Consider the following 11,609-nt stretch of genomic DNA (forward strand, 5'->3'; position numbering starts at 1 on the left):
TCTGTAAGTAAAAACAACTCCGCAAGTTCCCTCCGCGCAGTCATAATTAAAATTACTAATGAACATCCCCTGATGGTGAGTTTGAGTCCCAGATTATCATACAGCACAGCATACCCGTGAGTGAGTGAGATGGGTTTAACGCCGCTTTTAACAGTATTCCAGTTATATCACGGCGTGTCAGCTTAATGTGGGAGGAAAGCCTGAAGTGATGCAGGTCTCAGACGTTTACCACATCGGTGAAACCCACGAGCACGGGTATGGTGTTGACAAACCTAGAAACGTAATCGGGGCGAACCGGGATTCGAACCCTCAATCATAGGTTACTGGCATGCCCAAGGGACGCAACTATGCACAGCGAATTGCGGCGTCTTAGACGACTGGGCCCCCAACATGCTCGTGTGTTTCACTAAAGTGGTATCAGTCTTGACGTAAAACCTGAACCAAACTGATTCACTCACCGAATACCGTCTTAATATCCAGATCTTCAATTTATGGACACGTGACCTGATACAAAAATAAATGAGACAAAAATATTCAATTTTGATTCATTTATTGCCTTAAGCAGAGTAGGTTCTGCCATGCTGAGTTTTACGCTATCTACGGCAACTTTACGCTATCAACTCTAAATGCTCATGCACGCACAACGAGGTCGAATATGTCTACACAGCGCTGCCATGTTTTGACATTTACATTGCTTAGGCGATGAAAGTCTTCGGCCAGCCGCTGTCTCAGCTGAATGGATGGAAATTTAAGCAGGTTTTTGAACTGGAGCTAAAAGAAAGAAAAACATTTTTACATTCATGGAAAAAACATCAAACATATAGATTTTCCGTAAAGGCAAGGTCGTGATTGTTATATGACTGATAGGGAAAAATTCACATACATTTTGGTCGTGGTTTATCTGGGCGTGGTTTAGGGCGAGGAAGAGGGGGTGGTGTCGGGTTTCCTTGTTTGTGTATATTTCCATGTTGTCCTGCAACAGAAAACCCTTGTATGCTTGGATGGCCAAGTTCATATACAACTTATGCTGTAAAAAATTCCTTTGTATTACATTCTTTCTGAAAACTGTAGGTCAGCTCTGAAATTTATTTTTGAAAGACCGCCTCCGTGGTCTAGTGGTAGAGCGTACGCCATGAGAGTGGAAGGTCCGGGGTTCGATCCCCGGCCGCGTCATACCAAAAGACGTTAAAAGATGGTACTTGTTGTTACACAGTCTGGCCCTCGGCATTTAGGGGCTAAAACAAGGACTGGTCGGCTCGGAGTCAGTATACTGTGTCTGAGTGGGGTATTCATGTTAAACTGCGGCATTGTATCTCAGTTGGCTAGCACTATAAATCGGCATGAGTCCGGACTAGTACAAGCAGCCCCACAAACACACACACGTACATGCACGTCGCTATATAAGTGCAATAATCTTGGACGCCTCACCTCACCTTATTTTTGAAACATTTGAAAAAAACGGCAGAACGAGTGAAATCATTATTACACACGTTCTCGCTTACCTTTAAAATATGCCACATATTTTATGTATTATGGATTGAGAAATCTCATCTTGAAAATATATATTACTTTGTAGCTAAAATTCATTGGCCCACTCGCAGGGGGAACCACTCGTGACGTTGGGGCTACAAGTCTCATCTTCTGACCGTACAAGAAGAGTTTAACGTTTTATTTGAATCAAGTTTCCCTACAGATTTGTTACCTGCTGGAGAAAAAATATCTTTCCCTATCAGGTCAATATTCAAAAGAGTCATGGGACCCGTGAAGATCCGGGGTAGAAAAGGTCTTCTGCAATCCATGCTTGTTGTAAAAGGCGACTACGCTTGTCGTAAGAGGCGACTAACGGGATCGGGTGGTCAGGCTCGCGGACTTGTTTGATGCATGTCATCGTATCCCAGTTGCGTGGATCGATGCTCATGCTGTCAATCACTGGATTGTCTTATGCAGCATATTATTATTAAACAACCGCCATACAGCTGAATGAGGTACAATAAACTAGTGCTAAGCATAGCGGAGTTATGCCCCCTTTTCCTTGTACGTGTGTAACCTCTCTGTCGCCTTTTGAAGTCTTAGAGAAAAATCAGTTTTCGTCATTTACGGCATGCTATTTTTGGCATTGAATGTATGTCGCTATACATACGCCTATAACTCTATTTGATATATAGTTATGTCGTTCAGATATTAGGCAGTATTTTGTTCGCTGACAGTTTCCGTAAAGCCTCGAAATAAAAAAAATCGTCGCACTGTACTTTTATCGGTGGAGGATAAAAAGCGGATAAATTTACTGTTTTTCAACGCAGAATAAATCCTCGGACAACACTCAGAAGTGTATTTTTTAAAACCGGTTTAATATTTGCAGTTTACTTTACACCATCAAATAGGAAATTTAATATTCTCCACCTCTGCGTAATTTTATAGCCAGGGGAATATCCAGTACCGCGTGAGCGCAATTCTCGCACAACCTTCACTTTTCCGATCTTAGGAAAATGTGCGTCAGAAAAAAAACTCGGCATCCAGAGGGTTAAACAACAAACAAACAAAAATAAGTCATGGGAGACTGGAATAGATTGTATATTAAATTGCAAAAAACAGTGTAGCTTTCCTCGGGCCTTGTGTTATAAATGGGTCATGTCGCTTAATTATATCCGACTCCAGTCATGCCGGTGTCACGAAATATATTCGCCCCCAGAATAAAATCTCCCCCCGTCGAATTTATACCGGTACAGTTCCGCCCCTCTCGAAATAAACTCTCCCCCACCCTACGAAATAAAATCTCCCCCCAGAATATTTCCTCCCCCGGTCGTTTTATAAATACTTGCCATGCAGTTGCCAATAGTTTTAATGTTAATTTGATTATGTGTTTTTTTATTCATTTTTTTTATCTCCTTTATTTTTTCTGAGTTTAACATTTAGTTACTTGTGTGTGTGGGGGGGGGGGATTTTTTATTATTATTTTATTGATTTTGAGGGTGTGGAAGGGGGGTTGGGAGGGGGGGGGGGGGTCCCACCTTTCCTTTCGTTTTTCATAATAATATATTTTTAAGTTGTATATTACGTATGAATCCCTTCTCAGATTACTTCATCTCAGTTCTATATGACGTACTATTTTACTTCTCTGTGTCGTTCTTGTTTTCTCTTCAGTCTGAGGTTAAACTGTATCATTTTTACTATTTTGATATTTTGCAATATGTTGTGGTCTCAGTTATACAAATCAGTTTCTGTGTGTCTTTTTAACAAGGTTTTCTTCATTAAGATTCACCGCCAGCCCCATTGTAACAATTACATGTACACTTTGCTTTGACAATGCCGGTTGATGTTGTTCAATACAGGTGTTTTTGAATCTATTCTACATGCTAATCATTTCGGGAAGATGATACACATTTATCTATATTTTGGGTTACATTGCTTATAAAGATTATACATATAAACATACGCAGTCTTAGTAGATTTTAAAGTAGATTTAATCAGTGCTGAAGTAGATAGTTATGATGTTGTATGTTTAACAGAAACCTGGTTGCACCATGATATTCTAGCCCCTGGTATTACACTGATACCATTTTCAAATCGTAGCCTGTATTAAGGAATATATTTTAGATCTTTAATCAGAGTATAGCGGCGTGGATATGTTGACAGTTTTTACGTAGTTAGTGTTAACACCGAATGTTTGCGAGGATTAATAAGATTTCTGAAATCAGTTACATCAGTAGTTCCGGTGTCACGAAATATATTCGCCCCCAGAATAATCCCCCTACCTCCCCCCCCCCCCCCCCCCCCCCCCCGGCGAATTTATACCGGTACAGTTCAGCCCCACCAATTCTCCCCCACCCTACGAAATAAAATATCCCCCCAGAATAACCCCCCCCCCCCCCCCCCCCAACCCCCCAGTTATTTACACGTGTCATGTCAGCCCTATGACATTCGCGATTGTCCACTTCCAGAAAACATCCTGTGCTGGTTTAACATATAAAGGGTTAATTAGGGATGCCCAACACGTTAATTAATGAAAGACGAGTAGTCAAAACACAGTCATTTCCTGCCCAGGACATCACACCCCTACACGCTAAGTCAAGACACTGACTTTTCTACGAGGACTCACGGAACATTTTCTCCCCGAACTATATATTTATATAGACTTGTCATGCAGTTCAACAATTGTAATTGTCTAAAACTGCTTTTGCTTTTTGTGGTGTCTTTGTGGTATATTTTGATGGAGAATATCAGCTTCTCAACAAGTTTTACATGCGTGCATTATTGCGTGTATTAATGGTTGAAGAATTTTGAACTGAACTCTCCGAAAGTTTATATCTAACATTTTGGAATTGAAGACAGTGATAAAGTCTTATGTCAATATGTGGACTCATAAATATTGGTTTTATGTTTTAACGGAGATATGATATTTTCTTATGAAATATCGCGTAATAGAGTAATTTGCATGCTTTACCATTCATTGTACCATTCTAAACCATGTGAATGTTGTATGTCAGTCAATCGGGTGAGAAAACAGCCCAATCCTCGTTCTATAAAGAACTATGTCAATCATTTTGCAAGTTGAAATGACCCCTGATACTTTATGACAGTTTATGGAGTAAAAATCAATGCTGATTAGTCAAACCGCTATTTTGGGCTTACCATGCGGTTCAAGATAATCGAGCACTGTTCGACTTGTTTTTAGCCGAGCGGTCCTAACAGCGCCTATGGAAATACTACACCATAAATGAACTGTTTCGATTTGCCAATGGAAATACTACACCATAAATGAACTGTTTCGATTTGCGCGGTTTCACCAACTGCTAGCCCCTAGCGGTTTGCAGTTGGTGAAACCACGGACTTGTATAACCGCGCACAATGGAAACTAAGTCGCCGAACTTTTAAGCATAGTTTTTGTATATAGCATTTCACCCGCCTTCCTAAACGTGCCCCAAACCGCGTGGCAAACCGCGCACATGGAAACTAAGTCGCCGAACATTTAAGCCTAGTTTTTGTATATAGCATTTCCCCCGCCTTCCTAAACGTGCCCCAAACCGCGTGGCAAACCGCGCACATGGAAACTCAGCCTAAAGGGCGGCGGCTTTTACATAAGCCAGTAAAGCTTGTTTGTCAATCCCCATTCATATATTTAAAAATCTGTTGAAACAAAATACATTGAAAAGCCTGGTTTGTTTGCGTTAAAATCAAAACAACGGAATCTGTAATTAAAATGTGAAAGGTGTAAAAAGCTTTTACATAAAAGAGCAAAATACATGGGGGAGAGTAAATACATAATTCGATATAATTTTCTTGAATGGAGCACATTTGAGAGCAAAAAAGATAATCCAAGCATATGCGATATTACCGTGTTGAAAGAATTTATATCAATCATATATTTCTAACTTAGATCACCGGTATGTAACCCAGGTAAAGCATGCATATCGGGGAACATTGTAATGTTGGTACAGTTTATCATGTCTTCGGCTTTAGCATTACACAATGGCTTTTCACATTCCTCAAGGTTTTAATGTTTATTTGTTTATGTACTTTTATATTTATTTTTTTCTCTCCTTTATTTTTTCTGGGTTAAATATTTATCTAAATATACATTTAGTTACTTGTATGTGTGGGGGTGTTTAACAGAAACCTGGTTGCACCATGATATTCTAGCCACTGATACCATTTTTAAATCGTATAGCCTGTATTAAGGAATATATTTTAGATCTTAAATCAGAGTATAACGGACAGCCTGAGCAGGAGGCGCGCATGGATATGTTGACAGTTTTTAAGTTGTTAGTGTTAAAACCGAATGTTTGCGAGGATTAATAAGATTTCTGAATTCAGTTACAACAGTAACCGTACATCACGTGCATGTATTTGTTACATTAAGTCATTTCATTCAAATTTGTTTGGTATGATATATATCTTATAATTATTTTAGGATGGAAGGTACAGTTACCAAATAAAATATACTGAAATATCAATTCATTATGACCATATTTCATAATCTATTTTTTAAAGCAACCCTCCTTACATTAGAGATATCTATTTAAAGAATATAGTACTTAAAGACATTGCAACAAACCGAATAATCAGGGGGGAGACTTTATACTGAGGGGGGCGCGAAATATATCCGCCCGGGGGAGATTTTATTTCAGAACAGATTCTCCGGGGGAGAGTCTGTACCGGTATAAACTCTCCGGGGGGAGAATTTGTACGGGGGAGAGTTTATACCGGGACACCGGAACCGAGAGCCGCATGTGGTGACGAATGCGGTAGCCCGTTCGCTTCGTGTTTCAGGGGTAGCGAGCTGACATGTTGTGCGCATGCGCTAGATTTCTATAGTCTGTTTCTGCATGGGCTTTCTACTTGTTGATGTTCTCTTCGCTACCTTCGACATCGGCATAGTCCATTTCGGAAAACATACAGTTTCGCGCGCGCTTGAGTTGGGGGATGGATGCATCAAGCTGACTGTAGAACGTAATTCACTGACACAAATCTTTTATGCATTCAGGTCAGGGCTAGTGGTTCTAGTTATTACATATATTAACTGAAATATGAGTCCACCTGATGAACCGACCACCTACCTCTACCAAACATCCTGACGTTCAGCCCAGTCTCGCCAGAACTCTGTCGTGTTGATAAGAGCCGACGCTAGCCGTTTTCCGGGGATGGTGCGGTCCATTCGTGTTATTCCGGGAAATCTTCTTGCAGGTTACGGAAAGTGGCGAGTGATGACGAATGGGTGCGGGACTATTTTTAGCATACTGGGGATTTCCTGCTTTTTTAAAATGGGTTCACATTTGAGCGAGCTATGTCAGTGTCTTTATTAGTTAAATGGGAGATATATACCCTGACGGGGAAACATACGCGGGTCAGAAAAATAATGGATTGTTTAAACAATAGGGTGACGTCACAGATGTTTTAATCCCAATTTATGTTATCAAAAATAATATTTAATGATATCACTGATTTTCAGATAACAAAAAAGAAAATGAATACCTTGCCATTATTAAATATATTTAGTGTTTGTTTGTTTGTTCGTTGTTTAACGCTGCACTCAGCAATAATCCAGTTGTATGACGGCGGTCTGTAAATAATCGAGTATGGACCAGACAATCCAGTGATTGGGATCATGAGCTTCGATCCGCGTAATTGGATTTCGCTGACATGCATCAACCAAGTCAGCGAGCCTGACCACCTGATCCCGTTAGTCGCCTCTTACGACAAGCATAGGTTGTTGAAGACCTATTCTACCCCGGATCTTCAAGAACAACCGCTTCTCCCCCGAGACCAGGGCGAAAATTGGTAGATATGCGACGGAGAATGGCAACACTCGTGTGGTCAAATATTCAGCAGCTTGCGTACTTGTCTGCGAAGAAAGGAGACAAAACTGCTGATATCAAAGGACTGGCGCATCAGAAAATAAGGCGGCCTTTGATGCTTGGTAAACTTGATGACCTGTTGAAGGATCACGGGATTGCTATTCGCGATGCTGGGGGTATGACCAATAGAAACATTGTCTTGGGAACTCCTCGAGGCATCGTTTTGCATGAAAACAGGTCGCTTCTCTCTGAAAACGATGGAACAATTTCTCTGACAAAGGCTTGGGCCGATTCATTCCTGATTCGACTTGGTTTCCTGGAGCATAAAAGAACGAAAACAGACATGTGTCATCTGACCTTGATCATGAAAAGCAAGAGTTCATTCGTTCATTGGGTCTACGGAGTGTTCTGTAAGCAACTGCCTATGTGGCGGGTTTGTGGACTATTATGGACATTGATTAACAATGTGTGGTTAAGGAAACAGGATGTGAGAGATTATCTATTTAATCACATACTGGTTGCTTTGACAATGTGTGAAATAAAAGAAGTTAGACTCCTTGCGTCTTTTGTTTGTAAAATGGTGTTTGTCTGACAACAGAATAGCGTGATACCATTGCGAGTGTGTCACTTAAAAAAGATTGATGGTGGAAAATCGATAAAAGTAATCTGTAAGTAAAAACAACTCCGCAAGTTCCCTCCGCGCAGTCATAATTAAAATTACTAATGAACATCCCCTGATGGTGAGTTTGAGTCCCAGATTATCATACAGCACAGCATACCCGTGAGTGAGTGAGATGGGTTTAACGCCGCTTTTAACAGTATTCCAGTTATATCACGCGTGTCAGCTTAATGTGGGAGGAAAGCCTGAAGTGATGCAGGTCTCAGACGTTTACCACATCGGTGAAACCCACGAGCACGGGTATGGTGTTGACAAACCTAGAAACGTAATCGGGGCGAACCGGGATTCGAACCCTCAATCATAGGTTACTGGCATGCCCAAGGGACGCAACTATGCACAGCGAATTGCGGCGTCTTAGACGACTGGGCCCCCAACATGCTCGTGTGTTTCACTAAAGTGGTATCAGTCTTGACGTAAAACCTGAACCAAACTGATTCACTCACCGAATACCGTCTTAATATCCAGATCTTCAATTTATGGACACGTGACCTGATACAAAAATAAATGAGACAAAAATATTCAATTTTGATTCATTTATTGCCTTAAGCAGAGTAGGTTCTGCCATGCTGAGTTTTACGCTATCTACGGCAACTTTACGCTATCAACTCTAAATGCTCATGCACGCACAACGAGGTCGAATATGTCTACACAGCGCTGCCATGTTTTGACATTTACATTGCTTAGGCGATGAAAGTCTTCGGCCAGCCGCTGTCTCAGCTGAATGGATGGAAATTTAAGCAGGTTTTTGAACTGGAGCTAAAAGAAAGAAAAACATTTTTACATTCATGGAAAAAAACATCAAACATATAGATTTTCCGTAATGCAAGGTCGTGATTGTTATATGACTGATAGGGAAAAATTCACATACATTTTGGTCGTGGTTTATCTGGGCGTGGTTTAGAGCGAGGAAGAGGGGGTGGTGTCGGGTTTCCTTGTTTGTGTATATTTCCATGTTGTCCTGCAACAGAAAACCCTTGTATGCTTGGATGGCCAAGTTCATATATAACTTATGCTGTAAAAAAATCCTTTGTATTACATTCTTTCTGAAAACTGTAGGTCAGCGCTGAAATTTATTTTTGAAAGACCGCCTCCGTGGTCTAGTGGTAGAGCGTACGCCCGGAGAGTGGAAGGTCCGGGGTTCGATCCCCGGACGCGTCATACCAAAAGACGTTAAAAGATGGTACTTGTTGTTACCCAGTCTGGCGCTCGGCATTTAGGGACTAAAACAAGGACTGGTCGGCTCGGAGTCAGTATACTGTGTCTGAGTGGGGTATTCATGTTAAACTGCGGCATGGTATCTCAGTTGGCTAGCACTATAAATCGGCATGAGTCCGGACTAGTACAAGCAGCCCCACAAACACACACACGTACATGCACGTCGCTATATAAGTGCAATAATCTTGGACGCCTCACCTCACCTTATTTTTGAAAAATTTGAAAAAAAACGACAGAACGCGTGAAATCATTATTACACACGTTCTCGCTTACTTTTAAAATATGCCACATACTTTATGTATTATGGATTGAGAAATCTCATCTTGAAAATATATATTACTTTGTAGCTAAAATTCATTGGCCCACTCGCAGGGGGAACCACTCGTGACGTTGGGGCTACAAGTCTCATCTTCTGACCGTAAAAGAAGTGTTTTACGTTTTATTTGAATCAAGTTTCCCTACAGATTTGTTACCTGCTGGAGAAAAAATATCTTTCCCTATCAGGTCAATATTTAAAAAAGTCATGGGACCCGTGAAGATCCGAGGTAGAAAAGGTCTTCCGCAATCCATGCTTGTTGTAAAAGGCGACTACGCTTGTCGTAAGAGGCGACTAACGGGATCGGGTGGTCAGGCTCGCGGACTTGTTTGATGCATGTCATCGTATCCCAGTTGCGTGGATCGATGCTCATGCTGTCAATCACTGGATTGTCTTATGCAGCATATTATTATTAAACAACCGCCATACAGCTGAATGAGGTACAATAAACTAGTGCTAAGCATAGCGGAGTTATGCCCCCTTTTCCTTGTACGTGTGTTACCTCTCTGTCGCCTTTTGAAGTCATAGAGAAAAATCAGTTTTCGTCATTTACGGCATGCTATTTTTGGCATTGAATGTATGTCGCTATACATACGCCTATAACTCTATTTGATATATAGTTATGTCGTTCAGATATTAGGCAGTATTTTGTTCGCTGACAGTTTCCGTAAAGCCTCGAAATAAAAAAAATCGTCGCACAGTACTTTTATCGGTGGAGGATAAAAAGCGGATAAATTTACTGTTTTTCAACGCAGAATAAATCCTCGGACAACACTCAGAAGTGTATTTTTTAAAACCGGTTTAATATTTGCAGTTTACTTTACACCATCAAATAGGAAATTTAATATTCTCCACCTCTGCGTAATTTTATAGCCAGGGGAATATCCAGTACCGCGTGAGCGCAATTCTCGCACAACCTTCACTTTTCCGATCTTAGGAAAATGTGCGTCAGAAAAAAAACTCGGCATCCAGAGGGTTAAACAACAAACAAACAAAAATAAGTCATGGGAGACTGGAATAGATTGTATATTAAATTGCAAAAAACAGTGTAGCTTTCCTCGGGCCTTGTGTTATAAATGGGTCATGTCGCTTAATTATATCCGACTCCAGTCATGCCGGTGTCACGAAATATATTCGCCCCCAGAATAAAATCTCCCCCCGGCGAATTTATACCGGTACAGTTCCGCCCCTCTCGAAATAAACTCTCCCCCACCCTACGAAATAAAATCTCCCCCCAGAATATTTCCTCCCCCGGTCGTTTTATAAATACTTGCCATGCAGTTGCCAATAGTTTTAATGTTAATTTGATTATGTGTTTTTTTATTCATTTTTTTTATCTCCTTTATTTTTTCTGAGTTTAACATTTAGTTACTTGTGTGTGTGTGGGGGGGGATTTTTTATTATTATTTTATTGATTTTGAGGGTGTGGAAGGGGGGTTGGGAGGGGGGGGGTCCCACCTTTCCTTTCGTTTTTCATAATAATATATTTTTAAGTTGTATATTACGTATGAATCCCTTCTCAGATTACTTCATCTCAGTTCTATATGACGTACTATTTTACTTCTCTGTGTCGTTCTTGTTTTCTCTTCAGTCTGAGGTTAAACTGTATCATTTTTACTATTTTGATATTTTGCAATATGTTGTGGTCTCAGTTATACAAATCAGTTTCTGTGTGTCTTTTTAACAAGGTTTTCTTCATTAAGATTCACCGCCAGCCCCATTGTAACAATTACATGTACACTTTGCTTTGACAATGCCGGTTGATGTTGTTCAATACAGGTGTTTTTGAATCTATTCTACATGCTAATCATTTCGGGAAGATGATACGCATTTATCTATATTTTGGGTTACATTGCTTATAAAGATTATACATATAAACATACGCAGTCTTAGCAGATTTTAAAGTAGATTTAATCAGTGCTGAAGTAGATAGTTATGATGTTGTATGTTTAACAGAAACCTGGTTGCACCATGATATTCTAGCCCCTGGTATTACACTGATACCATTTTCAAATCGTAGCCTGTATTAAGGAATATATTTTAGATCTTTAATCAGAGTATAGCGGCGTGGATATGTTGACAGTTTTTACGTAGTTAGTGTTAACAC

At 40.4% G+C, this 11,609-nt stretch overlaps 1 long non-coding RNA gene across 1 annotated transcript; it reads right to left on the bottom strand.

The window, feature by feature from the left end:
* Positions 1–552: 552 nt before the first annotated feature.
* Positions 553–6,640, bottom strand: LOC139446762 (uncharacterized). The gene is made up of 3 exons (XR_011651930.1): positions 6,555–6,640; positions 884–973; positions 553–771 (listed from the first exon to the last, which is right to left on the bottom strand). It is a non-coding gene; the product is annotated as an uncharacterized lncRNA (long non-coding RNA).
* Between the last annotated feature and the right edge of the window lie 4,969 nt (positions 6,641–11,609).

This window comes from Haliotis cracherodii, unplaced genomic scaffold, assembly GCF_022045235.1.
Source record: "Haliotis cracherodii isolate W230 unplaced genomic scaffold, xgHalCrac1.p SCAF_6, whole genome shotgun sequence".
Lineage (NCBI taxonomy): Eukaryota > Metazoa > Mollusca > Gastropoda > Lepetellida > Haliotidae > Haliotis > Haliotis cracherodii.